Source organism: Ceratotherium simum, chromosome 19 (assembly GCF_057802395.1).
Source record: "Ceratotherium simum simum isolate JZ-2026a chromosome 19, ASM5780239v1, whole genome shotgun sequence".
Classification (NCBI taxonomy): domain Eukaryota; kingdom Metazoa; phylum Chordata; class Mammalia; order Perissodactyla; family Rhinocerotidae; genus Ceratotherium; species Ceratotherium simum.
The window spans coordinates 29,566,113-29,589,758 of record NC_141918.1 but is presented as its reverse complement, the minus strand read 5'-3'; the positions used below and the strand labels follow the sequence as shown (position 1 = coordinate 29,589,758).

Here is a 23,646-nt window from a genome sequence, read left to right as displayed (position 1 = left end):
AGAGTGTTCTATATATAGAATCATGTCATCTGCAAACATTGAGAGTTTCACTTCTTCCTTTCCAATTTGGATACATTTTGTTTCTCTTTCTTGCCTAATTGCTCTGGCCAGAACCTCCAGTACTATGTTGAATAGGCATGGCGACAGTGGGCATCCATGCCTTGTTCCTGTTCTCAGAGGGATGGCTTTCAGTTTTTCCCCATTGAGTGTGATGTTGGCTGTGGATTTGTCATATACGGCCTTTATTATGTTGAGGTACTGTACTTTCCTTCTATACCCATTTTATTCAGAGTTTTTATCATAAATGGATGTTGGATCTTGTCAAATGATTTCTCTGCATCTATTGAGATGATCATATGATTTTTATTCCTCATTTTCTTAATGTGGTGTATCACATTGACTGATTTGTGGGTGTGGAACTATCTCTGCATCTCTGGTATAAATCCCACTTGGTCATGGTGTCTGATCCTTTTAATGTACTGCTGTATTCGGTTTGCCAATATTTTGTTGAAGACTTTTGCGTCTATGTTCGTCAGCTGTATTGGCCTTCTTTGTATTGTCCTTGTTTGGTTTTGGTATCATGGTAATGTTGGCTTCATAGAGTTAGGAAGCATTCCATCTTCTTCAATTTTTTGGAATAGTTTGAGAAGAATAGGTATTAAATCTTCTTTGAATGTTTGGTAGAATTCTCCAAAGAAGCCATCTGCTCCTGGACTTTTGTTTTTTGGGGAGGTTTTTGATTACTGTTTCAATCTCTTTACTTATGCTTGGTCTATTCAGATTCTCCATTTCTTCTTGATTCAGTTTCGAGAGGTTGTAGGAGTCTAAGAATTTATCCATTTCTTCTAGGTTATCCAATTTGTTGACATATAGTTTTTCATAGTATTCTCTTATGATCCTTTGTATTTCTGTGGTATCTGTTGTAATTTCCCTTCTTTCATTTTTAATTTTATTTATTTGAGCCTTCTCTCTTTTTTTCTTAGTGAGTCTGGCTAAGAGTTTGTCAATTTTCTTTACCTTCTCAAAGAACCAGCTCTTAGTTTCATTGATCATTTCTATTTTTTTTTTTTTCTGTGAGGAAGATCAGCCCTGAGCTAACATCCATGCTAATCCTTCTCTTTTTGCTGAGGAAGACCGGCTCTGAGCTAACATCTATTGCCAATCCTCCTCCTTTTTTTTGCCTCAAAGCCCCAGCAGATAGTTGTATGTCATAGCTGCACATCTTTCTAGTTGCTGTATGTGGGACGCGTCCTCAGCATGGCCGGAGAAGCGGTGTGTCGGTGCGCGCCCGGGATCCCAACCCGGGCCGCAAGTAGCAGAGTGCGCACACTTAACTTCTAAGCCACAAGGCCAGCCCTCTATTGTTTTTTGAGTCTTCATTTCATTTATTTCTGCTCTAATTTTTATTATTTCCTTCCTTCTGCTGACTTGGGGCTTTGTTTTTTCTTCTTTTTCTAGTTCTGTTAGGTGTAAGTTAAGATGACTTATTTGAGATTTTTCTTGTTTGTTGAGGTAGGCCTGTATTGCTACAAATTTCCCCTTTAGGTACTTTGCTTTTGTAAAAATTTAATCCTCACATCAGCCCTATGAAGTAGATGTTATTATTATCCATTTTGTGGATGAGGAAACTGAGTCCCAGTGAAGTTAAGGTCACACAATTAGGCTGTCTGACTTCAGATTCAGGACTTCTAACACTGTGGTCCTCAAGGAAAGACGTTTAGATTGCACTGCCCCGGGAAGACAAATAGAATATGAAATTTGGCATGAAGAAGAGATTCCAAACGAGGCCTATTCAAGAATGGATGGAATTTGATGGCAGGTTGATTTTCTCCGTGTGAGAGCAGCTCTTGGAGCAGAGAGGGACAGACACAGCCTGTGTCAGGGCCCTGGCTTTTGGTTCCAGATGAGTTCCAACTCTTAAATGGCTTGGGCTTACTTATCTGCACAAAGGAGAAAATAAGTTATTTACCCCTTTGGGTGTTTGTTAGAATTGCTTGAAGTAAAACAGAGGGTTTCCAAATCCTTCAGCTTACTGGGAAAAACACCATCCTTTAATATCCTAATCAAACGACTTAAGCCTCCATCCCAAATTACACGGGGAAGCTAGCTTTGTCCCAGCATTTTCAAAGATTGCCAGGGTGTTTACATTCACATGGCCTGCCTCTCCCTCCAGTTTCTGCTCAGGTCAAATTCTTGAGTGGTCCAGCATTGTTTTGATAGCTGAAGCCCACGGTCCTCTTTCTACACTGCTTCCCTCCATGCCAGATATTGCTCCTTTTTTTTGTTCTCCAAGCAACACCTGTATCTGTTAATTAATGTTATGGTAGGTGGTGTCAGCACATCTGGCGGACTTTTACTGAAGATTTGGGGGCAGCAGAAGGAAATTACAGCTCTGCCTAACCCAGCACAAGCACCTGCCAATAAGTCAACACCAGACAAGTTTCTAACAGGTTGTCTTAAGTATCGAATCCTGCTCTCTCTTCCCTGGGAAGCCCCCTCTCTCCTCAACAACCATTCTCTTTCTTGAAGTTCTAGGGCCACTTCAGCAAACCTCCATTATTTAATTGTGCCAAGCAGGTCCTGCTCTTTTCTGTCCAGTTCCTGGGGCCCATCCCACCTTATTACAAAGAGGGGAGATGCATCTGGCCATTTTCCTCTCTGCTTTGGCCTGTGTGACCATGGGTGAGACATAGAACTATTCTGAGCCACAATTTACTTGTCTGCATTGGTGGGGGAGTAACCACACTAACCCCAGGATTATTATAAGATTCACTGAGCATAATTCTCTTAGCACAGGGCTCAAAGCTCAATGCCTGTTTATCAGTATTATTTCTCTGACTTTGAAAATTCTGGAGACATTCAGTCTTGTCTCATTTCCTGCCAGGTAGTAAGTCCCTGCTGTCCACCTCCTCCTGGCCACAGGGGGGTGAGGACTGTCCACCGGGGCCTCCTGAGGCCCGTTCTGAGGCCTTTACCTCAGTTGTGACTGGTCCTTTCTTACTGCAGACAGCAGGGAAGAAGCTGAGTCCCCTGAAACCAACCAGGCCTGCCCTGCCCAGGGTGAATAGGGAGAAAGTGGAAGCCACAGCTGCTGTGGTCTGTTGCTCAAGTGTTTGAATCGTATAATGACCCCAACAGGACATCAGACCACAGACAGTCTCATGGCCCTGGAAACTCAGAGAAAGGGCTGATGAGGGCAGCTCGGATGTTCCACTCATGGTTTCCTTTGGGAAAGACTGGGAGTGGGATGGCAAAAAAGTGAAGGAACAGAATTTTAGCAGTAAAATTTTAAGTCTTTATAACTAATGAAGTGTGTTGTGGATGAGATTTGGTGCTTATAAATAGACATGCAGAGATGTTGGTCAGGACCTTTATAGACACAGGAATGGACAGAGGAAGAGGGAGAGTTCAACAGCCCTGCTGAGATGATAGGAGGCATGTACCCCAGAGGCAGGGTAAAAGGGCGGCGAAATCTGTTAGCGGTTCTTCCGAGTTATTCAAACTCCACGGTGAGATGGCCCCTTGAAGTCCTGCAGACTGCCGGTGCCCCACTTGTCCCCTCCCCTGATGCTAGGGTGTGGCCCCTCTCCTCCTAGGGCCCCTTCCTCTTGGCTGCCTCTCCCAAGACAGGGTGGTAGTTAGGCCCAGCCGGTTCCTGCCCTTTTGCTCTATTGGAGACTGCGCTCCTCCAGCGTTGGTTGTCTGCGTCCAGCAAGTGTTTCACAGTGTGCCTGGCACAGAGGGCCTGCCTGTGTGCTGGAGTGGAAGGAAAGGGCTCTCAAGGGCACCTTCTGCGGTCCAGGAGAACACAGAGCTGGCCTTATCTCTAGCTAATGGCCACTACGTTCCCTAGAGGAACAGGGTATCGGGTGTGGGGGTGGAGCTTGGAAACACGGGTGACGATAGAAATGGAGCTGCCCTTGGTGGGCAGGGGACTCAGACAGGAGAGGGAAGAGATCCCCTGTTCTGGGGGGTGGGGAGTCTGGGGCTCTGGGGCTCTCCTGGAAGAGAAGATGTGGCAGAGAGGCCAAAGCCTGCATGTGGGACCAGGCACTGCACCTTCAGGTCCTACCTGACTTAGAAGTCCCCTAGTCATTAAGGCTTTATCTTTATTGTTCACATTACTGCTTCATCCTTATGACAATGCCATAGGTAGGTATTATTATCTCTATTGTATAGATGACAAAATTGGGGTTCAGTAAAAAGAAGTGACAGGCATAGAGGGAGCCAAAATTTAAACACAGCTTGACTGACTCCAAACTCTATGTGTCCGAACCCTGTGGTGGGAAGAGATGTAGGTTGGGAGAGATGTTTGCCGGTGCCCAGAAAGATTACAGCTGGTGTTGGTAAAGTGCTAGCCAGCATGTGGAGGGGGCCTGGGGAAGGAGAGGGGGAGATAGGGGATGGAGAGAAAGAAGCCCCCTCCCTCAAAAAGCCCCTCAGGGCTGGGCTGGGCTGGGCTGCCTTGTGAAGCTGCACACCCAGAGGAGGGGACCAAGGGAGGCCAGGGGCAGGACCCTTCTTCCACTCCCAGCTGTTCCAGGCTTAGAGCTGGGAGTCAGGCATGGGGCAGCTCCTGCTGAAGAGGGAGCATCAGCGGGAACATTGGCTACTGCAAGACAGAAGCAGCCTTGGCACCTGGGTGGGGCCAGGCCTGGGATGGACCGAGGCAGGCTCAGCCTCTGAGCCATCTCTGAGCCCATCCGGGATGCTGCAGGGGGTGAGGCAGTGCTTGGTTCCTAGGAATTATACTGGCAGGTGCTCAGCCAGAGACTATATGTATATTTATTTGTCATTATTGCCAGTATTATGGGGATCACATTCTCTGACTTTTATGCCTTTAGGTTAAAGGGACCTAGGGGAACACATGATTCAAAACAAAAGTTGATTCATCTTTTCAGGTCAAAGAGTTACAAGCATCAGAACTCTCAGGCAAGATCTACCAGTGATGTCATGACCACATGCCTCTATTGAAATTCCTCTTTGCAAGGAAAGTGGTGTGTTGTTCTTTCCAGCAGTGGAAATACAAATGATTCACTTTGGAAAGCTCGGCTGTTTTACTGATAACTAATCTGTTTGCTGATAAATGATTACCCAGGAGCCGGGCTGGGGACCTAGAAATCAACGTGCAAAAATTATTAAGTTCTGTACACCCTCTGTGTACAGACCATTGTGCTAAGTGGTTAGGGGTGCTGCAAAGGATGTGGGGGTACAGACTTTGTCCAGTAGGGTTTATAGGCTAATAAAAGAACAAAGACAGGAAAAACAACATGAACACATGTAACTATAACAGACAGGATCTGTGCAACTCACACCAGCTGTGGTATGGTTAGGATAGGGTCAGAGACACGGAGGAAGACTTCTTGAAGGGGGTGCTCAAGCCATGTTTTGGAAACGAGAACACAGGTCTGGCAGGGAGAAAGGAGGAGGTATTCCTGGTCTGTGGGTGACCCACGGATGCCTTGAAGGAGAGCAGACTCATATTGAAACTGCCCTCATGGTATTTTTTTTTTTTTTTCGGTGAGGAAGATTGTCCCTGAGCTAACATCTGTGCCAATCTTCCTTTATTTTGCATGTGGGACGCTGCCACAACACAGTTTGAGGAGCGGTGTGTAGGTCCATGCCTGGGATCCAAACCTGCGAACCCCGAGCCGCCAAAGCAGAGTACGCAAACTTAACTACTATGCCACCGGGCCAGCCCCTCTCATGGTATTTTTAATGTTGCTCTTGTTCTTATTGGTCAATTCAGAGCAGCCATAGTGCAAGAGGGATAAGGATATTAAAGAAATAAGAATTAGATCAGAATTTTTGCTTGAGTAGAGGTCAGAGCTGGGTTTTGGAAATGTCCGAAAAATTGTTAGTTTTGTTCCCAGGACGTAATGCTTTTGTGGCTGGATAGTCCATGTGAAGATTTGCTTTCTCTGCTCATGCAAATAGTAGGTGTCCCAGATGAATAGCTCAGTGATCCCTGCACCTCACTTCTCTGATGGCGGGGATCTTGTACTGCCATTGTGGGCTTTGTGGAACCACTGGAGGATGTGAAGCAGAACAGTTAGATAATCACTTCTGTATTTTAGAAAGATAATTTTATCAACAGGCTATGTGAAAACATATATAACTGTTAGTATTATGGTTGGGTATTAATTTTGAAAAACTACTCAGTCCTTCTCCTCCTAATATCTCTTTCTTAACCCTCTCACCCATGTTTCATCTCCTTGCCGCTTTGAGCAAGGTTAGTCTGGGGTCATTGCCCCAGTGAAGGATGCTCCACAGAGAACAGAGATATAAAGGTCCATTTTGCTGGCTTTTGAGTTTCTCAAGCCTAAGCCCTGGGGGTGAAGAAAGGACCCCAACATACACCAGCGATTTGGGAGTACATCATGCTCCACTTGAAGGTCCCTGGGGACTTGTGGCCGAGGGAGAAGGTGGATCGGAGGGAAAGCAAGAACTGTATAGTCATTAAGGGATTCTTGAAAGCAGGATTGTGTGTCCCAGAAGGATGGGAACGGAACCCAATGCTAAGACCCACCGATTAGTTTATGAGACTGGAGAGAGGGGTAATCTAATTCTTACTTCTAGGGTAGAGCCTCAGGAAGGTGACAAGGCCCTAAAGAAATGAATTTGGGGTATGTATAGGCAGACAGGGATGTAGATACAGACTACAAGTTTCCCAGGTGATAGCATGGATTGGGAGCAACAGAACGACTCCCGTGCTGCCAGGAAGGGAAGAAAAGAGTGGCTGGCCTTTAATGGGCTTTGTGGGTGGGAGTGAGGGACAGCTCAGCTGCCATCTGCGTGGACCTATGACCAAGGCCAGATGACACAGTGGTCGTCTCAGCAGATACCAACGTGGACAGACAACTGAAGATTAGAGGCCCTCAAATACACACACACACACACACGTGCATGCATACACCCCTTAGTGCCCTAGAACAAAGATATCACCCTGAATTTATTGAGATAAAGTTTTGACTCCTCTGGCAAAATGAAGGTTAAAATAGAAATTAAGTTGAGTTATAGAAAAATAAATAAAAATTGCGTATCTGTAGACTAAGATTTGTACCTGCTACTGTCTATTGCTAAATGATAAAGATTTTCTTCCAGTTAATTTACTTGGGGTTCTAACTGACTTTCTAGAAGATTTTGGATAGAATTGGATTGGATTTTTAATGTTACAGCTTTTAGTTCTGATTCTGCATTTTGGGCTCAAAGTTGTATTCCCATAACTCCTGAGAATGCTGAAAAGCAATTATTTGAGTAGCCCAAGTTTATGTGAAGAGTAACCACAGCAAAGAGTTGGACAATTAGTATGTGGTGGGTCACGGCCAGGCTTGCTCATGGAAAGTCCCTAAGTGGATGTAAATAGAAAATTCTTAGGTCCTGTAATATAAGTGCGGATAAAGGGAAGTTGCTTAACATGTAGCATTGGCACAGAAAAAAAAAGGAAAGATTGCATAAATATTGTGCAGTAAGTAATTTAGAACTCCAAATTGGGATATAGGCCTGGGGGATGTGGCTTGTTGAGTGGCAGAATTATTGCCTGATACAGTGATATAAATTATCTGAGAGGGGAAAAGATAAAAGCCAGGGAGCCTCTTTGTTCTGTGGCTTACCCAAGATTCCTCACTCCAGGAGATGTTGCCCACAGCACCATCTCAGGTGTGTCTAGTTGAGGAACAAAAGGGGGACCCTGGGAGGCTGGCTGTCATGCTATATTTGTGGTCATTTATTTTTAAATACTCTATGTGTAATGTGATGTGTGTGTGAACAAGTTAATCCTAATCCGCTCCAACTCTTTGAGGTGGGTTAATTAGTAGATAAAACAAATAAGTCAGTTCTAGTCTACATCAACAATTTAGGTTGCTTTATTTGCATAAAAAGTGTTAGAAGTAATTTTTATTTATTTATTTTTTTTGGTGAGGAAGACCAGCCCTGAGCTAACATCCAATGCCAATCCTCCTCTTTTTGCTGAGGAAGACTGGCCCTGGGCTAACATTCATGCCCATCTTCCTCTACTTTATGTGGGATGCCGCCACAGCGTGGCTTGACAAGTGGTGCATGGGTGCGCGCCCGGGATCCAAACCTGTGAACACCAGGCTGCCGCGGCGGAGCGCACGCACTTAACCGATGCGCCACCGAGCTGGCCCTGGAAGTAATACTTGATTTAGTAGAACCTGCAGATTTCTTGGTTTGTTTGGTTAGAGTAATGTGATAGGACTCATTGTCTTGTATGAATAAGGGATAAAAATCAGTAACCCTAATAATCATGCCATCAGTGTAGGGGTGGGGGTTGGAGCCCACTGGTGTGATGTCTCAAGAGATCAGACCACTCCCCTCTTTCCCCCTACCATCCAACCGTAGGAACCCAGTCTTTGTGTCTGCTTCAAAAAGCCTGCCTCCCACATTTGCAGAGTGGAGTGAGAGTGCAAATGGAGACCCACATACCATGTGTCTAAACATTTAAAAGCTGTAAATCCAGCTAAGAAACTATAATATAGAGCATGTTCTATCCTCTTGCTTTGAAAATATATATCTTCAGAGGGGCCCAGAAGGCCAAGTCTGAATATGGAATTCTTGGGCCCCTCAGAGTTCCTGCCTGCTCCCCAGCTCCCTTTCCCTTCTCTGCCCACCCCTAATCTCACACATTAAAGATGCCCAAGCCCACATACCCAATTCTCTATGAAGAGCTGGCCCCTGGTCAATCCTCAGGCCTACGGGTGAGTACAGCCATGGGGCAGTCCATTCAGGACCCTGAGAAAAGGCCTATGCAGGCTCTGGAGATGGGCTCAGGACCCTTGGGTGGGGAATTCTGGGATCCCAGGTATCAAAGCGTGGTCTAGAAGGTGAGGTGTGGACTTTGGGTGGACACACTCCTTTGGCCAACTCATCATCCTGTGGGGAGAGGGTGCCCCAAGAGGGCCAGAGAGGCACCCTTTAAGGACAGGGCTTAGGACAGCAAGCCCTCATCTGGGTGTTTCTGCAATTTTTTAGGAGGTGGTGAGGAGGGTTGCAGGAAGAAGAGAGAGAGAGAAATCTCTTCTGAACCACAAATGAGGTTTTTTTAATCTTAATTTTGTCTGCAACCTAACAAAGCTTCCTACGTTTGGTGAAATTTGGTGTGAGCTGAGACTTGCTTTTATTGCAACAGCTCCACCTGGCAGCGAGCTTGTCTGGGTGGGAATGCACAGCCCCCACTGTGTCCAACCACAGGAGGCTACTGATCCGGATCATAACTTCTGGATGCAGAACAAATCATGGCTGGAGAGTTCCGTTTGCACCTGCTCATCTCCATGCTGGACGTAGTGTGTGCTGAATTAGTTGAGTCCAATAAGAGCTTTCATTTCTCCCCCTAAAGTTGAAAATGGAGTTCTCAAGGGGATGGGATAAATTCATGAACTTAAGGCCCCTCTCCCCCAGTCCACCATGGACCTTTGGCAAGGACTCTTGCCCACTGGTCTTCAAGTGTGGAATGTAGCCTCATCCAGCCCCAGCTAGGGGGCTGAGGAAATAAGGGTAGGTGCATGTGAGCTCCGATAATTCGAGGGTTTTCAGAAAACTGCAACAAGCCAGGAAAGCCACCATGTTCTCTGAGGAGGCAGCGGGGGGAAGGGAGGAAAGTGGGTCTGGGAATCAGCTGGATTCTAGACTCAACTCTGCTGAGAATTTACCAATGAGTTTGTACAAACCTCTTTCCCTTTCTTGGCCTCAGTTTCCCTATCTATAAAATGACGAGCATGAAATAAATGATCTAAAGTCCCTTCTGGTGCCGAAATTCTTAGATTCCCTTGCTCTCATTGGTAAAGGTGACTTCTATGTTAGCAAGATGAAAACTCCCCTTTTCTCCTTCAGCACAAATGGACTTCCTTCTGAAGGCACGATGGGGAGCCTGCGTCCTGGAGGCCCTGGGAAGGCAGCCATGTCCATCTGCCCTGAGTCAACAGGGACAGGAGACCTTCCACTCATCCCTTCGTGACAGGCCTTGACTTCCCTGCTCAGCCAGGGAGCGCTCCTGCAGGCTTCAGTGGAACAGGATAATTTCCCTTCCCCTCACCTTAGTTTAATTGAACATTCACTTTGGGGTCTGCATGTCAGTTGATACTCAGTGAATCATGTGGTTTACAGATGTATAGATATAATTTGAATCTGAAACTCCTTTTTTCCAGCAATAGCCCAGAGGATCTGTATACCTCTCTTCAGCTCCCTCCCACTTCAGGAAAGTGATGAATAGGCAAAAGAAAACACGTCCAAAGGGAAGTTGCTGGAGCAAACTCTTCCCGGCTTTAATGTCCTATCAGGTGCCCAGTTTGTCCCCTGCTCCTAGAGATTGTTCCAGATCTTAGATACTCAGCCACTGTGGCCAGAGGCAAATACAGCCTGCAGAGCAGCCAGACTAAAAGATCTTCCAGCTACCTTGCTGCTTTTCTTGAGTGTGGATGTCATGAGGCTCATGAGCTTGTGGGGGAGACTAAACGTCTTAATTGCTAGAAGAAAGATCAATTTCCTCAGCCTGGTTTTCATGTCTCAAACAGGCAGTCATGACCTCGAGGTGAGTTACAGGAGGTTAGGAAGAAGCTGTGTTGCAAGTGGTTGAGCCTGAGCAGCTGTCCAACGGCGGAGGCAAGCCTGGTGTCACATGGCCCCTTCTCTTCCGGGGGCACACTCCACCTTCCTCTTTTTCTGGTGTCCACATCAGTTCTCCTGCTGCCCCACTCTCCCTCCCTCAGCCCCCTAGGTCAGCTCAGGCCCCACAAGCATTTCTGATCATGACCCTTCTCCTCCCTGGGACCCACTCCTACGCTCCCTTGTGAGTGTCTTAGGGGGCTGTTTGCAGAAGGACTGTAGAATGAAGATGCCAGAGGGCCTCCCACCTGAACACAGGAAGTGAGCAAAGGAGTTGGGGGGATGTCTGTTTTTCAGGAAGACAGTTTGGTGGGATTGTTTTAGTTAATGGGTGCAACCTTCTTTGACAAAGTTATGAAAAACGTCAGTGTACTTTAGACCCTGGTTTCCTTTTCTGAAACATCTTTTTCACTGTGCTTCAGCCCCCACAAACCCAACTCTTTCCTATGAAAACCTCTTTCCATGAAAATCTCCCCCATCATTTCTTTATTCTGCTAAGGTTTAAAGTCAGTGCTTCACCCTCCTCAGGGATATTTGTATTTTAAGCCTCATCACTAATTATGGAGTGAATGCAAATCTCTGTCCCCTGTTAAAGGAATTTTGGGCATATGCCAGCCCATGGGGAGGACTCCAGAAGAGGGATCACCTTCTATGATGTTCAGATCACACTTGGCATTGAGCTTCCTGTGCCATAAAAGGTCGGTTCAAAGTCTGCTGATTGGCCAAAAATATTTTTTTTGGTCTAAGAATTTTTGAAAACTTTTTTCTAACACCGTATTCTGGGATGCTAACTCAAGGGGAGTAAACTCTCCACAGATTATTTTAAAATATCACTTAAAATTTGTAAATGAAGGAAATGATTCCATCCTCTACTGGGACAGTTTACTTAGCTAGGTCATCTTACACTAAATGTGGACTATTTTTAATGGGTCATCTTGGGTAGCATTACTCACTAGTAATTGATGTAGATGGAGAATATTTAGCTGAAAGAGACATAAAAGTCGTTTATTCCTGGCTACTGGAAGTGTGGTTCATGGATCAGCAGCATTGGCATCACCTGGAAGCTTATTAGAATGCAGGCTCCCAGGACCCACTCCTGTGTCTTAATGGGATGTCCCAGGTGATTTGTATGCATGTTAAAGTTTGAGAAACAAACGTGTCACCTATCAGAATTACCTGATATCCTTTAAAATCTACAGATACCTGTCGAGTGTCCATCCCCAAAGTCTGTTTCAAAATGTTTGGAGTGGAGCCCAGTGAACTCTGTATTTTTAAAATCTGTCCAGGAACGGCCAAGTTCAGGAACTATCAGTCTGGTCCATCTTCTGTTCTCCTGATAAGGAAAATGAAGCCAGAGTAGAGAAATGACCTATCCAAATTATCAGCAGATTAAAACCCCTCGACTCCCAGGCCAATCTAGCCTATACCAAAAAATTACATTATTATACAAGATGGAAAAGACTGTGTGCTTGTGCAATTTGTCCCAAGAAATAGAAAGGATTTTGCCTGACACAACACTGAAGCTTGGTAGCAATACATAGGAATTAGAGGAGTTGAGAATGGCTCTCAAGAAGCTTCTAATTCAATGAGTCAAAGAAGATGGTCGCCAACCCAATAAATAAAAACACATGTAAGGAAAGGATCTTGTAAATGCGTTTGCCACTGCAGACTCGTGTATGTGCATGGACGTGTTGGAATTGTTTCCTCCTCCGTAGTCCCATAGCATTTCGTTTCTGTTTCCCTAGTGGACCACTTCCAGCCTCCACTGTATCAGAACCTGTAATGTGTTAAGCTTTGCACCCGGCCCACGAGCAACAGAATACAAACCCGTTATTAATGACCTTTGTGGCCGGGCTGCCAGTGCTCTGCACACAGTAGGAACTCAGTAGCATTTGAGGAATGGAATGCAGGGAGGGGTTCATCCTTGAAGAAGTCATTTGATCAATCCCTTAATGCTCAATATGTGCATTACCATGTGTGTGGTGATGGGTTGTAATTAGTATTTGGGTGGTGAACATGATGTAGTCTATGCAGAAATAGAAGTATAATGATGTACACCTGAAATTTATACAATGTTATAAACCAATGTTGCTGCAGTAAACAAAAATAAATAAATAAACAAACAAACAAAAATGTGCGTTACACTGAACTGAGTGGTGACTAGAATACCAAGTTTATAAAATACAGTCCTACCCTAAGGATATTTATAATCTAGTAGGGGAGACTATGCAGGCTCTCTTAAGAAATCTAACCAAGATTACAAGACGATATGTAATAAGGGCCAATTGAAGAATGTGGCATCAAGGTTTCCAACCCTATCAGACCCAACATTCTCATTTTATAACAAATAGTTTTAAATGGCTCCTTTATTTTCCTGAAATAGCATCCATGAATAATATAACTAACTCACACATGAATAATATAACTCAAAATTGGTATAATGAATTCCTTAACTCTGAAATAAAGAAATAAAATAAAAGTGATTTGTGATAAAACACTATGTGTTCTAATATATAAAAGCTCAGGCACATTTACACCAAAAAACATAATGAAGGGGCCAGCCAGGTGGCGTAGTGGTTAAGTTCACACACTCCACTTCAGCAGCCCAGGGTTCACAGGTTTGGACCCCAGGCACAGACCTATGCACTGCTTATCAAGCCATGCTGTGGCAGGCGTCCCACGTATAAAGTAGAGGAAGATAGGCATTAGTCCATCTTATATTAGTCCATATTAGTCCAGGATATCAGTCCAGGGTGAATCTTCCTCAGCAAAAAGAGGAGGATTGGCAATAGATGTTAGCTCAGGGCTGATCTTCCTCACCAAAAAAAAAAAAAAATGAAGTAGTCGGGTATAAAATCATTGCTATTGAGACAGCTACAAATGCAGGCTGATACTGATATATTGTTCTGGAGACTGAAATACTGTAAGCAGCATTACCGTGGACAATGCATGTTTCCAAAGTGATGAACAAGGTAGTTTTGAGCAAAACAAAGCACAGTTTTCCCTGAATTTTCACAGAAGTTGAATTCCTAGAAAATTCAGTGTATATGAAAACTGTGCAAGCAATACTTCGTGTCTATATGTAAAAAAGAATTAGGTTCCAGGCTCAGATAATTCAAAATAGGTTTTTCACCTACCCTACTGCCTGGCAGCACTTTAGAATGTCATGGAACCTATGAACCAAGTCTTCCTGTATGGAGCTGTCCTCTACACTGCAGGCTGTCCAGCATCGTCCCTGCCCACTGATGGCAGGAGTGCTCCTGCCCAGCGCCCATCTTTGTGACAACCCCCAAAGTCCCCCATACATTTCCAAAACACCTGTAGGGGGCAACATGACTCCCACTGAGAGCCACTCACTAGTAGAGAAGGTAAGTCGAGGTAGGGTAAGTTCTCAAACTTCAGTGTACAGAGGAACCCCCTGGGGATCTCGCTAAAATGCAAATTCAGGAGGTCTAAGGTGGGACCTGGGACTCTGTATTTCCACGACAGCCCCAAGTGATGCCCAGACCAAGGCTGGAGAGATCAGAGGAGGAAGAAACAATTTTGGGTTGAGGTAGCACAGACTTTGCAGAAAAGAAGGGAACACAAGCAGGGCCCTGAAGACTCAACGGACGTGGAGCTGATGACGTCCCATGAGGCCCAGGCAGTTGGGAGGCAGCACTGGAGAGGTACCGGTAGCAAACGGTGCCCAAAGCGAGTCAACAGCCTTGGGCCAACAGCGGCAGGCAGTGCTGCTCCACAGGCAGGGTAAAAATAACATCTCCCTATCGGGGTTGGGTCCGCCAGAGGCTGGTGAAGTTCATTTCTTTCAATAAATCCAGCAGCTTCCCCTTTGATAAATACTGTCAAGGCTGGAACATGTGGTGCTAACAAAATATGGTTTTAATTTGGGGCTCGCTGCACTCATGGTTAAATACTGTGCATGTGTATACAAAAGCCGACTCACACGGAGCCAAGTTAATATGCCTGGGCTGAAAATGGCTAAACCCAGGAGGATTCAGTTATACAGATTTTGCTGCTCTGAAAGGCAAGCTAATCACCATCATCACTTTTAATGCTCCAAGACTTCTTGTGGGCATGGAAGCTTTTAAAGTTCAGCCCTTCGTGTATTTGTATCCAGGGCAGAAGCAGCGCACATTTGTTTTCCTGTTATGTTATGTCTGCTTTATTGTCATATGTTGTTTGACATTCAGAAAATAACACGCTGTTTTAATCAACAACTCAACACGGCATTAAAACTTGATGGTCCATAGCTTCGTAGCAAAGGGAGGTGGGGGTGGAGGAGGGAGGCAGAGTGAGGAAAGGAAATGAGAATCACAGTTTAGCAACAGACCGAGACTTGTTCTGGTGGGATTCATTGCTGGGAACACAGAAACTCGCAGTGTTTTTCTCAGTCTGCATGTGTCAGTCTTGGAACAGCCTCGTGAAAGAAGGAAACTGGCTGAACAAGTTTTTGTCTGGCCTCGGAGGTGGACATACTGCTGCTAACTGGACCTCCAGCCCGTCGTGAATAATGAAGCCTGCTCCGTCCAGAGTGTAGGTCACAGGAACTGCAGCGAGGCAATTTCCAAGCAAACCAAAGATTTTAGCACCTGGCCAGTAATCTTATCGGGGAAACAAACAAAGCTGAGAATGAGGTCAGCCACCGATGACCTCAAGGTGGTGGGACGCAGAGAAAGCAAAGAAGCTGTGTGGGTGGTGGGAGGGCAGAAAGGTGGGAGAATCTACCAGAATATCTCTACCCTTCAAAAGACCAGCTCATCAGGAAGGTGAAACAGGAAAGTGAGCTGGGTTGTTGCATAAAACAAGTAAGGAATGGACTGATTTCCTGAAAAGACTAGGAGTTTATCACAAAGGGAATATGGGAGTGAAAAGAGCTGATGGGAAGTCCTCTTGCTAGAGGCACCAGCCACGTTGCATTTTTAAATTTGTCAGAGGTATAATTCTCTTTTTATTATTACAGGTAATTGTAGTGACAGAAAAAGCCTGAAATGCTGTGAGCAGTGACTTCTCAGTCAGTCGCTGGTGAGTGAGTGAACTTCTGGGGAGCAAAGCTTTGTGGGAATGCTTAAAATTTGAATATCCATACTTATTTTAATTTTTTGTGGCAAAAGTGAGGCATGCTTTATTGTAGAGAAATGTAAGATACTAAAAAGTACAGACCTTTTTGAAAAATCAGGGAGATTCTTCTTAATTATTGAGGGAAGTCATTCACTGGGATGTCTTAGAACAATCAGGTTCAAGTTAGAAGGTGCTTAGGAGCAACTAATGAGGACTGAGTGAACTGGGAAACTCTCAAGGTATTTTTCCAGTGCTTTCTGGGGTCTTCTATGTTTTCTCTGTTTTTTTTTTCTTTTTTTGGTGAGGAAGATTTGCTCTGAACTAACATCTGTTGCTAATCTTCCTCTTCTTTTGCTTGAGGAAGATTAGCCCTGAGCTAACATCTGTGCCCATCGTCTTCTGTTTTGTATGTGGGTTGCCACCATAGCATGGCTTGATGAGTGGTATAGGTCCATGCCCAGGATCTGAACCTGTGAACTCAGGCTGCCAAAGCAGAGTCCACAGACTTAACCACTATGCCAGGGGCTGGCCCCTCCTCTGGTTTTTTGGAGGTGGAGAGAAAAGGAAGTCTCCATCTTCCCTCACCCAATGCTGCTAGATAGTTTGGAGCCATGGGGGATGCTGGTCAAGTGTCGTCCAAGCCAAGTGGACATTTGGAAGCACTGCTGCATTTGGCCCTGTCTTCTTTTTCCTTGGATTGCTTCCTCACTAACGGAAGAGATTGAGAGGAGGGCCTGGCCATTTATCTGGAAAAAGAATTCAGACCTCTAATGGTATAGAGATTGTGTACCCTTAGAAAGGGCAGGGAGAGGAGGATTTGTTCCCGTGCATTCATCACAGTGATGAAATGCTATAGGGACAAGAGATCACTGGACATTTAACCCAAACCAAATTTAGCAAGTGGAACAAGCCTCTAATTGGAGGCCTGGATTCCACATTAAAAGCCATTCTCCACCTGATACCTTTTTAAGATACCGCTGTGGTATCTAAATTTCATGGATTTCACTCGTTGCAGGTCCCCAAGCACACTAACCATGAAGCAATGATATAGCACAGCACCTGCTTCCAGCAGCCCTGAGCCATGAGGCTAAGTGGAAAAAGAGGCAGTGTTTTTCCTTTAGGCTCCTTGTCTCTCTGGTTTATAACCTTTTAACCCACTCTGGGTATCTTGGTTCCAGTCTCCTCTAATAACCATCTTCGTGGGCTTCTGTTATTTATGCCTCAGTGCTTGTCTGCCATCCCAGTGAATAAGAACCCAGGTATTTATCAAGGGGACTGCCCCTCCCCAACTCTCAGTTCCAGCTATTTATCAGGGGACCACCCCTCCCCCACTCCCAGTCAGATAGTTATCAAGGGACTGCCCCTATCCCACTCTCAGTTCCTGATATTTATCAGGGGGACTGCCCTTCCCCAATTCGGTTCCAGATATTTATCAGGGGACTGCCCCTCCCCGACTCCCAGTCATGAGGGTCCCGTGAAAGTGACACCCCTCTGACTGCAGGGTGGAGTAGGTGAGCCAGCTTAGGCCAATCATTTCATGCTGTTTCATGGCCAGGTGATCGGTCCAGGGATGGGCACAGGACCCAGGCAGAACCTAGGAGAGGCAGTGAGATTTTTGTGGGTACTCCTGGGAAACAGGCTCTCACTTTCTCCTCTGTACTGGACACCTGAGTGGAAGCAGGGCTGAAGCTGCTACCATCCTCTTGCAGTCCCAGGAAGCTGAGATTAATTCTATCAAAGCAATAGGGAGGTCTGAAAGCTGGGAACAAAAACAAAAAGCAAAAAAACCTGTGTTCTGATGACACTACGTGAGCCGTAAATCCAGCTATGCCTGGAGCCAGCCCTTGCATGGAATTTTAACTGAGGCTTGTCAACAAATTCTCCTTTTGTTTAAGCCAAAATTGCAGCAGGTGTTCTGCCACTTGCAAACAGAAGACAGATACACCCAGGAATGTCTTGTTTTTTCTCATTAACCAGTATCAAAACCTGCTTTCAGGAAAGGATCATCCATTCTAAATTATGAACAACTGATAATGCTTCAAATATGACTCCTTCAAGAGAATTTTCAGTTTTCAGCAATAGTTCAGCAAATATTGAGCCCCTTCTGGTGCAAAGAGACATGGGATAGTGTGGTAGGAGGAAGGGACAGCCAAGCTTTCCCACTAAACTCAGTATTTTAGTGTCTAATTTTGGCCATTCAGATCAGTTCCAACTTCTGATAATGGCAGTGTAAATTGTATCTGACTAACCCTCCTGCCAAAGACAATTATAAATTCTGGATCCAGAACAAAATAATAACAAGACCTATTTTAAGGTCCTGGAGAGCAAACAAAATGATTTAGTTTTGCAGACAAAAACTGGTGAAGCTATGACCCTTGACAAAAGGGAATCATACTGGGTGAGATCCACGTTAATCAGGTGTTTCCTCTGACAGCACTATCCACTTCCCATGGTGGATGGAGACAGAGTACAAGCAGAAATTGGCAGTTGTACTGAGCTGAGAAGTCAGAGTTGGAGTTTGGGGCTTCCACAGCAGCTGGAAATTGGGGAGGAGGGAATCCCAGAAAGAAGGGAGCCTCAGAGGGGGAGCTCCCGAATCTATGCACAAACTTCCCTCAAATCCTCAGCTGACTCCTGAACTGTGAATGTGCAGAGGGGAATGGCAAGGAGCCCAGAGGAGAGCAACAGCTGGAAAGCTGAAGGGGCTGCTGCCATGTCTTGGGAGATGGAGCCTAAAGTCCAACTCCCACCAAGTTAGAGGGGCATGGTAAACCCCTTAGACTTTCCATTGAGGCCACAGAAGGGCACAACTTAGGAGTAAAGGCTGTGCCCTAGGAATAAAGGCAAAACCAAAATGGACCTGCCTCAGCAAAGCCTAAAACCTTGTCTCCACTGCTGCACTAGTCAATATAGTAACCTTTAGGTACATGTGGCCTTTGAAATTTAGTTAAAATTAAATTTAAAATGTAGTTCCCCAGTCACTCTAGCCACATTTCAAATGCTTATAGCCACTTGAGGTTAATGGTTACTGTATTGGATGTCACAGATTATAGAACATTCCTATCATTGCAGAAGTTCTATTGGATGACGTGGCTCTGTAGGATTAAGATAATATGCTAGTGATTTAACTGCTTGCTAGAATAAATCTCAAGTTTCTTCTAAGGATGATAGCAGAATCCAAATTCTCTTTAATTTATAATCCATAAAGCTCAATATACAATGGAAGAAATTATTAAATATGCAAAGAAGAAGGAAAATGTAACCCATAGTGAAGAGAAACAATAGTCAATAAACACAGACCCACATATGACCCAGGTGTTAGAATTAACAAAGACTAAATAACCATGATAAATGTGTTAAAGAATCTATGGGAAAATATAGCAGATTAAGAAATGGGAAATTTCAAGAAAGATATGGAAACTTTAAAAAAGAACCAAATGGAAATTCTGGAACTTAAAAATACAATATCTGAAACTGAAAACTCATCGGTTTGGAATTGACAGCACAACGAACACAACAAATGAAATTATCAGTCAACCTGAAGACAGGTCAATGGGTATTATCCAAACAGAGAGGAAAAAAAAGATTAAAACAAAAACAACAGGCCTCAATAACCTGTGGGATAGTATTAAGCAATCTAACGTATATGTAATTAGAGTCCCAGAAGGAGAGGAGAGAATGAAGTACAAAAAGTATTTGAAGAAATATTGGCTGGAAATTTTTCAAATTAGGTCAGAAACAGTAATCTCAGCAAACCCCAAATAGGATGATTTTAGCCATTTAGATGTCTTTGACCTAAAACCCAGCCTCACCCATTCGCTGACAAGATAAGGAGAACTTCAGTAAGTACAATAGGGCCTGAGGTAAGGGTAGAAATATTCAGAGGCAGTGCTGATGCTGACAGAATTCCAAAGGTCTCTTCCCAGAATTTTGCTGACTTTGGAAAATAACTCCAGAATACACTTTTCCTACCTAATGATCTGACATTCCTCTTTCAGGGCACCCTGAGTTGGGGGTCTCCACACATTTTGAAAGTGTTATGTTGATTTGACTCCAACTTAGATTCGGCTTAAAGGAAATGTTATATTTAGAGGGAGGATAACAATGATTTCTGAGAGTTAGAGAAAATGGGGTGGGGGTGGGGGAGAAGCAAAGGAAAACTAACCCAAAGCACAAATAGCACCATATCAGGAACCAGTTTGAGTGAGTGGAATGAGGAAAAGATTGGCAGGAATTACCCCCAGTGACACAAATTCCTGCTGGGCCCTCCTTAGTTACAGGGGTCAGGCACATGTGAGTACGAGTGGCAAAATAATAATAATCATCATTTAAAAAAACTGTACCAAACTGATTTAAATATGAGGAAATTTGTTATCTCATGAAGCTGAAATTCCAGAGGTGGGGTAGACTCCAGGGCTGGTTGGTTCAGCAGCTCAACGATGTCAACAAGGACCCACCTTCTCTCCTTTCCTGTTCTGCTCCTCTCCACAAAGACTTCATCTTAAGATTGTTTCTCTTAGGGTTTTAAGAGGGCTGCTAGGGCGCGGGGCTACATGTATAGATTTACTCACATCTAGCAGGAGAAAGAAAAATCGAGAAAACTCCTCCCTCAAGCAAAGAATATAAATCCTTCACTTTAGTCTGATTCAGCCAACTTGAGTTGTACCTATAAAGAAAAAGGTGTTTATCTTAGATTCTAGCAATAAGATTTTTAGAACAGATATGTGATGGTAACTTTAAGCCTGAGTTTCCACCCAGGTTCCTAACAGGGGCCTCTGATATCAGGAAGGTTCTGGAGTTACTTATCTTGATAATTTCGAAGTAAATCTCCCGTAGCAACAGTAAATTACAGTTTTGTTTATGTTACTAAAGAGTAAACTGACAAGCCCATGAAGTTGCTGTTGAAACTGATTGCCCGCACCATGGGGCTTTCTCTAGTATCAGAAGTTCTCCAGCCCCTCAAGACAAGGTCTGATAGGTGGCAATGTGTGTGTTTGAGGCAGTTTGTAAGCATTTTAGGTGATAGATGATTTTTTTTTAATTTTTTTTTTTCCCCCAAAGCCCCAGTAGATAGTTGTATGTCATAGCTGCACATCCTTCTAGTTGCTGTATGTGGGACGTGGCCTCAGCATGGCCGGAGAAGCAGTGCGTCGGTGCGTGCTTGGGATCCGAACCCAGGCCGCCAGCAGCGGAACGCGCGCACTTAACCGCTAAGCCACGGGGCCAGCCCTAGGTGATAGATGATAATAAACATAGTGCTAGTAATAGTGTCAATCCACTCACAGCACCACCCAGAAAATCTTGAGGGCTCTAAGCAAGAACAATACCCAAAACCATGAACGCAAAACAAAATGGCAGAGAGAACACTGAATTGAAAATTATGGGAAGAGCTTTGACTGAAAATATCCAAATGGCCATAACTTCTTATGTGACTAAGTCATCCTGTTGCAGAGAGAAACCAGTCTGCTATGTGTGTTTTCACATGTAACTGGATTTGTGTTCTAGGTTGGCCTATCCATTCTGGGGCACCGGTCTACCTCTCAGGGAGTGAGAAAAACAATAACAAACATGTGTGATCTATTCATCAAGATGAGGTCACAGCCTGCATTCTAAGAATTAGTAATCAAGTCACAGTGAAAGGAAAAAGACTTCCTGGGAAGGTGAAAGGGAAAATTGGTAAGTTAAGTTTTACTGTTTACATACTGACTGTTGTTTTACTTAATAGTACCTGCAGAATTTGTTTGGCCATCCAAGGGGCAACTAAATAGTCCTGAAAGTTTAGTTCCATGTCATCTCTTTTATTAATAACAGACATCAGTTGCACTGCTGTCCACCTGGTGATCTTAGAGGCACCCTGGCTGCCCAATAACCTCATTCATTGCCCCGAGAATGGGTGAAGCAGAGGGTGGATACCCACGCGGATGTGAAGCAGGAGTAGAATAGCACAGAGAAATCTTTGGAGGACAGTAGCAAGTACAAGGCCGAAGGCTGTGGTGAGAGGCAGGCATAAAAAACCATCTAGAGAACTCTGGCCTATAACAATCCTTGGTGGGAGGATTATTTTTAAACCATAGTGTTTGGCAAACATGGAAACAAGGAGACAAAGGTAAAAATCATGCCAGACTCAGCAAACAGCAGCTGGAACCAAAGAATCCCAAAGATACTCCTGAGTGTGGAGAAAATACTGCTGCTTAGGCATTGTTCTCTAGAGCCAGAGCAGACACACAGAGGGTCACCATTGAAAGTGAAGGACAGTTAGAGTTGGTGTATATGTATGTCTTTGAAAAGCAAGAATAATGCTATCTGGACACATTTATTTTGAATCTTTCTAATGGCAACTCTTTTCACAAGCTGTGACCCAAACACACTCAGATTGAAGCTTCTCTCTTTAACCCTGGTCACTTCTGTTGCCTTGGCTTGCATCAGGGGCCTTGGCACCTCAGCCCCTTGGACAAACTCTGTCTCCTTGCTTGAATTAAAACTGATCTCTACCTAGAGAGTGTTGCTTGTTTTGCAGCTCCCTTATGTATTCTTCCACATCCTACACACCCAAGAGGAGGGGGTAGGAATAGCCTGCTCCTCATTCCCTGGTACGGCATCCAAACATTCCTATAAAAATGGCTGCTCTTCTGAAGTTCTGGTGTTGCTAGCATCTGCTGGCCTCCCGGACACTCCCTCTCATTCTCCAAGGACTTACCTCCTAGCTCACAATATTCCTTCACACCTCAACCCTGCCATCCTCCTAGGAGATGTTACTGTACCCATAGATGACCTAGTCAATACTCTAGCCTCTCAATTCCTTAATCTACTCCACCACCTCCAGTACCCACTTCTCTGTCATACCCTGGACCTTGTCATCTCTCAAATCTCCCACTCTGACCACAACTCCCTCTCACTCTGGTCTAGTCTGCTTGCTCATCTACTCTATACCTCACCTTACTGAGGTCCTTAGCCCCCCACCCCTCTCCTTTTCCTTCTCCATCAACCCACTCTTTGTTTCCCTTTGAAGCCATGTTAGATATCATGGTCCATTATCTCAATCACTCTCTTGCCAACACCCGAAACTTACTGGCCTATTTTGTCCTTTCATCACACTTACCTGTGGAAAAAAATCAATCCTGGAAGAACTCAACAATATACCTTCTTCACATCTCTTCCTAGGCAGCAAAGCACAACTGGAGAAAATTCCCCAGCCTAGCAGAGTCATCCCTGTTATCACCTCCACTGACTCTCAAACAACCTCCACCCCTGGGCAATCCCACTGTGCTCTTGTCCACTCACCTCTCAGTCTCTGAAATGACCATTTCACATTTTCTGCTCAAAGCCTTGAGCCCCCATCTCATTCCTCACTAGTGGCAGATGTTTTTCTCCTACTTCACAGAAAATAGAGGCCCTTGGGTGGGAATTACCTCACTTCCTGCTACCTGCACCTATAAACCAACCTGCACCTGTACTTGAACCTGTGCCCATGCTTTGTTCTTCCCTTCTGACAAAATGGAAGCGATGTCCCTCCTCCTAGAAAGGTCAGTTCTCCTCCCCGTGCCATGGATTCCAACCTCCTCAGAAAAGGTGTGTGACCAATTATCCTCCTTTCTATCCTTGATCTGTTCCCCTCTAGTGGATTCTTCTCATCAGCATCTAAACATGCTCTAGACACTCCTATTCTAAACAAATCCCGTTTCTGGATCCCAAATTTTCTTTGTGGTTCTACTCATTTCCTCTCCTCTCCTTTACACCCAAACTGGTTGGAAGCCTTGTGCACAGTCATTGTTTGCCCTTACTCAACCCCTCTTTACTCATCAGCCTCCTCCAACCGGCTTCCTCCCCTACTTCTCCATTAAAACTACTTATCGAAGTATCCAGTGACCTCTATGCCTCTAAGTCTCATGGACACATCCCAGGCTTCATATTGTGCGACCTCTCAGTGGACTTTAACAAAGTTGGCCCTTCTTTCCTTTGGGAAAA

The 23,646-nt window shown here is 44.7% G+C and overlaps 1 long non-coding RNA gene across 1 annotated transcript; it reads left to right on the top strand.

Annotated features, from left to right (window-relative positions):
- The first annotated feature begins 206 nt into the window (after positions 1–206).
- LOC147914515 (uncharacterized) lies at positions 207–21,351 on the top strand. The gene is made up of 3 exons (XR_015555179.1): positions 207–255; positions 15,584–15,645; positions 21,187–21,351. It is a non-coding gene; the product is annotated as an uncharacterized LOC147914515 (long non-coding RNA).
- The last annotated feature ends 2,295 nt before the right edge of the window (positions 21,352–23,646 follow it).